Here is a 6,923-nt window from a genome sequence, read left to right as displayed (position 1 = left end):
TGTGTGGAAGGAGCTCAATGGAAGAGAGACTCAAGAGGCAAGCCGGTTCAACTAAGAAGGCTTGACCTCAAACCCGTGGCTAGGGGATGGTTGGAGTTCATCCAACGCTCTATTATTCCTACTAGCAACCGGTCTGAAGTTACAATAGACCGGGCTATCATGATCCATAGCATCATGAATGGAGAGGAAGTAGAAGTTCATGAGATCATATCCCTAGAACTCTACAAGGTGGCGGACAAGCCCTCCACTTTGGCAAGGTTAGCCTTCCCTCATCTCATCTGTACCCTATGCAATTCAACTGGAATTGTCATAGAGGAAGACATCCTCATTGAAGGAGACAAGCCCATCACTAAGAAGAAGATGGAGCAAACAAGAGAGCCCACTCATGGACCTCAACAAGAGCATGAGGAAATTCCTCATCAAGAAATCCCTGAGATACCTCAAGGGATGCATTTTCCTCCACATAACTATTGGAAACAAAACAACACCTCCTTAGGAGAATTGAGTTCCAACATGGGACAACTAAGGATGGAACACCAAGAGCATTCCATCATCCTCCATGAAATTAGAGAGGACCAAAAAACCATGAGGGAGGAGCAACAAAGGCAAGGAAGAGACATAGAGGAGCTCAAGCACTCCATAAGATCTTCAAGAGGAAGAACTAACCGCCATCACTAAGGTGGACCCGTTCTTTAATTTCCTTGTTCTTATTTTTCTGTTTTTCGATTTATATGCTTTATGTTTTATCTATGTTTGTGTCTTTATTACATGATCATTAGTGTCTAGTGTCTAAGCCTTAAAGCTATGAATGTCCTATGAATCCTTCACCTTTCTTAAATGAAAAATGTTTTTAATTGCAAAAGAAAAAGAAATACATGAATTTCGAATTCTATCTTGAAAATAATCTAATTATTTTGATGTGGTGGCAATACTTTTTATTTTCTGAATGAATGCTTGAACAGTGCATATTTTTTATATTGATGTTCATGAATGTTAAAATTGTTGGCTCTTGAAAGAATAATGAAAAAGGAGAAATATTATTGATAATCTGAAAAATCATAAAAATGATTCTTGAAGCAAGAAAAAGCAGTGAAAAACAAAGGCTTGCGAAAAAAAAAATAGCGAAAAAAAATAAAGAAAAGAAAAAGAAAAAGCAAGCAGAAAAAGCCAATAGCCCTTTAAACCAAAAGGCCATACTGAACTAAGAGAATCAATAACACTATCTGAATTCTGAGTTCCTATAGATGCCAATCATTCTGAACTTCAAAGGATAAAGTGAGATGCCAAAACTATTCAGAAGCAAAAAGCTGCTAGCCCCGCTCATCTAATTGGAAATGAGCTTCATTGATATTTGGAATTCATTGTAAATTCTCTTCTTTTTATCCTAGTTTATTTTTAGTTGCTTGGAAACAAGCAACAATTTAAGTTTGGTGTTGTGATGAGCGGATAATTTATACCCTTTTGGCATTATTTTTACATAGTTTTTAGTATGTTTTAGTTACTTTTTATTATATTTTTATTAGTTTTTATTCAAAAATCACATTTCTAGACTTTACTATGAGTTTGTGTGTTTTTCTGTGATTTCAGGTATTTTCTGGCTGAAATTGAGGGACCTGAGCAAAAATCTGATTCAGAGGCTGAAAAAGGACTACAGATGCTGTTGGATTCTGACCCTCCTGCACTCGAAGTGGATTATCTGGAGCTACAAAAGCCCAATTGCCGCTCTCTCAATTGCTTTAGATTTTAGATATCCTGGGCTTTCCAGCAATACATAATAGTCCATACTTTGCCCGAGATTTGATGGCCCAAGCTGGCATTCAAACTCAGCCTAAAACTTTCTGGCGTAAAACGCCCAAACTGGCACCAGAATTGGAGTTAAACGCCCAAACTGGCACCTAAGTTGGCGTTTAACTCTAGAAACAGCCTATGCACGAAAAAGCTTCATTGCGCAGCCCAAGCACACATCAAGTGGGCCCCAGGATTTCTACACTATCTGCACTTAGTTACTCATTTTCTGTAAACCTAAGTTACTAGTTTAGTATAAATAGCACTTTTTACTATTGTATTCGAAGAAGAGATGCTATAGAGCTTATGCCATGTTTCACGTTTGGAGGCTGGCCTAACGGCCATGCCTAGACTATTTTCACTTATGTATTTTATACGGTGGAGTTTCTATACCCCAAAGATTAAGGTGTGGAGCTCTGCTATTCTTCATGAATTAATACAAGTACTATTATTTTTCTATTCAATTCACGCCTACTTCTTCTCCAAGATATACTCTCGTACTTAATTTAGTTAAGTCAGAATGAAGGGGTGACCCGTGATAATCACCAACTATCTTCGTTTCTCGCTTAGCCAAGATCCGCGTGCCTGACAACCACAAGCGGTCTACATGATGTTCAACATAGTCATTGGACGACAGCTGGAGTATATTCTCTTGGATATCTAATACACGGACCGAGTCCGTGAGATTAGTATCTTTGTGGTATAGGCTAGAACTATTGGCAGCATTCCTGGGGTCCAGAAAGTCTAAACCTTGTCTGTGGTATTCCGAGTAGGATCCGGGAAGCGATGACTGTAAAGAGCTTCAAACCTACGAATGTTAGGCGCAAGTGACAGTGTGCAAAAGGATCAATGGATCCTATTCCGACGCTAGCGGGAACTGACAGATGATTAGCCATGCGGTAGCTGTACCTGGTATTTTTCATCCGAGACGAGAAATCCGACAGTTGATTAGCCGTGCAGAAATCGTAGAGGACCATTTTCACTCTGAGGATCCTACAGCTTGCCGTGGAAGGAAGTAACGCATGGTTGGAAGGAGGCAATAGAAAAGCAGAGGTTCAGAAGCAACAAAGCATCTCCAGACGCTTATCTGAAATTCCCACCAATAAATTACATAAGTAACTTTATTTTATTTTATGTTTTACTTATCTTTTAATTATCAAAACCTCATAACCATTTGAATCCACCTGACTGAGATTTACAAGGATGACCATAGCTTGCTTCAAGTCGACAATCTCTGTGGGATCGACCCTTACTCACGTAAGGTTTATTACTTGGACGACCCAGTGCACTTGCTGGTTAGTTGTGCGGAGATGTGAAAAGTGTGAATCAAGATTTTCGTGCACCAAGTTTTTGGCGCCGTTGCCGGGGATTGTTCAAGTTTAGACAACTGACAGTAGATCTTGTTGCTCTGATTAGGTAATTTTATTTTATGTTTAAGTTTTTTATTTTTTTATGATTTTCGAAAAAAATAAATAATATCAATAATAATGTTTAGTTTTCTAAAAATTCTTTAGAGTTTTTAAGAACGAATTCTAGAGTTTCATGAGATATGTTGAATCCTGGCTGGCTGTTAAGCCATGTCTAATCTTTTGGACCGAGCTTTCCACTTATCTTTGCAAGAGCCTCTTTGGCAGAACAATCTGCTATGCCGGGGATGTAGGCCCCGCACACTCTCAACATTCATCAACTCTTGCGACAGAAACATCTGCCACGCCGGAGATATAGGCTCCGCACACTTCTCAACAACAACTCGTCATGTAGCAGAACAATCTGCCACACTGGAGATATAGGCTCTACACACTCTCATATAATCCAATCATTTTCTCATCATTCCTTTTCAAGTTCTTAACTCATCACAACCATCATCAATTCATAGTTCTCCATTCCGAACTCATCAGTTCATCAATTCATATCATTTATCAACAATATCAACACTCACCTTTAATTACCACAACATCAATATTCATCATTAATCATCAACCATATCAACAACCCTCATCAACAACACCAATCATCAATACTCATTAACACCAACAATCCCCAATAATCATCATCAACCACAATAATCTAATATAGCCAACAATTACATCAATTCACATATAATTACTCATACACCAATATCATTCAATCCTATCTTAGGGTCAACTAGCCTAAGTTTCTAGAAACATTAAATATTACATAAAGAAAACTGAAACCATACCTTGACTAATTCCCAAACACACCAAATACCAAAACAAAGCCACCAAGCTTGATCCAAAGCCTTAACCAACTCCAACAAACACCCAAAACTCAATCTAACATCATATATATATCAAAATCAAATCCTAGAAACCACAACATACAATGCCACAAGGATTTATGAGCAACTTTACCTTATCCAAAGAGGATTGGAGAAATTTCCAACAATTACCCGCTACTAGAGATCACCTAAATAAGCAAAACCAAAAAATCTACTCAAAAACCAAACCCCTAGAAATGCAGAAGTTATGGCAGGAAACTGGGGAATGAGATGAGATTTCTTACCAGTTTTGCTTAGATAGAATTGAAGAGCTCGACAAGAGCTTCGCGTGACCACAAACGGCTCGTCAATCGGAGCTCCGTAGCTCAAGTAATGGCTCCCGGAAGTGGAAGATGAATAGTGCACTCTCTTCTTCCTCTCTTCTCTCTTCTCACCGCCCCTCTCTCTTTCTTTTCTGAAGAATGAGGCTAAATGCCTCTTATTTAGGGCACTTATATGCTGGACTGGGCCCACTTGGGCCCGGTCCAACCCGCCAAGTGCTTTTGGTCCGTTTGGCCCACTTTGGGCCAAAACCTTTAAGATTAGTATCCGGTTTTCGATCCTAAATTTTTTTTATCCTTTCAAAAAAATAAATCAATTTTTAAAATATTATTCTTCTCAAAACACAGTACCGGACAGTCTTGAATTAGTTCGACCGGTTCGGCTGTCGGTTCGTAATTTTTCTCGGTTTTTCGTAGAAAATACATTTTCTGACTCAAAAAAATTCATTGAAACCAAGTTTCACCTTTATATTCTCAAATTAAAACTTCTAAATTTTGAATCTATTCCGAGTACTAAAATTATTATTTTTATTAAAACGGTTTTACGGAAAAACTCCGGTTCTTACATTCTCGACCGGTTCAAGACTGTCCGGTTCGCAATTTTTCTCGGTTTTTTTGCAGAAAATACATTTTCTGACTCAGAAAAATTCATTGAAACCAAATTTCACATTTATATTATCAAATTAAAACTTCTAAATTTTGAATCTATTTTGGGTACTAAAATTATTATTTTTATTAAAACGATTTTACGGAAAAACTCCAGTTCTTACATTCTCCCCTCCTAATAAAATTTTTGCCCTCGAAAATACGAACTGTGTGATATATCCTCCTTTAGCTTACCGTGTCGATATTGCCTCTCGCCTTCCGCTACGTCACTCTGATTATCGTCATCAAGAATCCAAAATTTTCCTTAAAACAAATACCAATTTTTGTAACATTCTTTCAAAACCGTCAAAACAAGTTCAATCTAAACGAATGCATTGTTAAGGATTTTTCAAAGGAGTCAAAAATCATTTCTTTGTAAGTCAAATGGATTAAAATCACGGTTTCTTCAGATAAAACTTTTCAATTTAAATCCGCATTCGACAAGATAAATTAGAAACCAAGTTCACAAATTGACAAAATCATAGAACTCACTTTTCTTTTAAATCATGTCATTTAAATGAAAAATTCCGACTTACCTTCAAAACCAAAACATTCAAACGAAAGTTCAGAATCAAATTTTCAAAATCATTCCAAGCTTTAAAACTTTTTCAACTGGATTCAAGACCATAACAATTAGAAACTGAAAATCTCAAGTAAAAACCGAAAAGAAACAGTCGGCTGTTCTGTTGCTACCAGTGTTAAGCCTCACCCGTCAGCTGATATGTCGCGACTCCACGAACTGGTTTTCTGGAACATGTAGAGCTCGTAATGCATAGGGTAGGTCAGCCATCCTCACTACCTCTCCGTTAACATGATCGACCTCATCCGTGAGTTGTCATACAGGTTTCCTTTCTACACCAAACAATCGATATCAAGGTGATTAGTCTTAATATCTCAAGCTCGGTGCTTCGATTATCCCCAAAGGCACTCACAAACAAGCATGCTATGCATATCAAGCAGATAACCTAAATAGCATGAAAGAAAAATGACCCAGAGAGTGCAACGAAGCACAATCGATCCATCCCTCAGGCTCACGAGGATGAACCACTCTGATACCACTAAATGTAACACCCTAATTAGCCTAAGCTTTACCTCGTAACTTAAAGCAAAGGTTAATCAAAGGTTACGACAGTTCTAAACTCATACATACAATATATAGAAGAAAATAATATAATCTAGAAGCCCGATGAAGGATATAGCTCAAAAACAGGATTACAAAAGTGTGAAACGTTCACACGAAGCTAACACGTAAGATACAAGATATAGTTGCAAAAGAATAGAACATATATAGATATAATAGTATAATAATCATAGGGAACTAGCCGCAACTTGCGGAGTTTAAGCGGACTAGTTACAAATAGAAAAATACAGAGTTTTGAAGTTAAAACAGCTTATACAACTTATCTCTCAAGTAAGCCTCTAAGGCCATAAAGTCTAAAACAAAAAATGTGAGAGAAACTACTACAACAAAATAAAACAGAAATAAGCCAAGAAGAAACCATACTCCGTTTTGTCACCATGTCCGCAATTTCACCGAGGTGACTTACGACCTGCATCTGAAAAATAACAAGTATAGAATGAGAACCGAAGGTTCTCAGTATGGTAACAGTGCCCAATATGTAAGATGTAAAGATCTGGGACGCCAAAGGCAATCCTAGAACTTCACATCAATTATGGAATATTCAAGCTTAGAATAAAATAAATAACTTATACCATAAACATTAAATAGGGTTATCTAAACTTAGGGGATTTCTAACTAAAACTAGTCACCGCTGTCCCACAGCCTTCACCAACCTACCCTCCATGCGATCCTATCGCCACCACCTACCTAACCTCCTCAGCATCAGACAATCACAATTAATGCAAACAAGTAAAACACAGATAATATTCATATATAACAAGTAGTTCAAGAAGCAAGTAGGCATGTTATACAA

This window comes from Arachis ipaensis, chromosome B08 (genome assembly GCF_000816755.2).
Source record: "Arachis ipaensis cultivar K30076 chromosome B08, Araip1.1, whole genome shotgun sequence".
In the NCBI taxonomy this organism is placed as follows: domain Eukaryota; kingdom Viridiplantae; phylum Streptophyta; class Magnoliopsida; order Fabales; family Fabaceae; genus Arachis; species Arachis ipaensis.
This window is presented reverse-complemented; position numbering follows the sequence as displayed.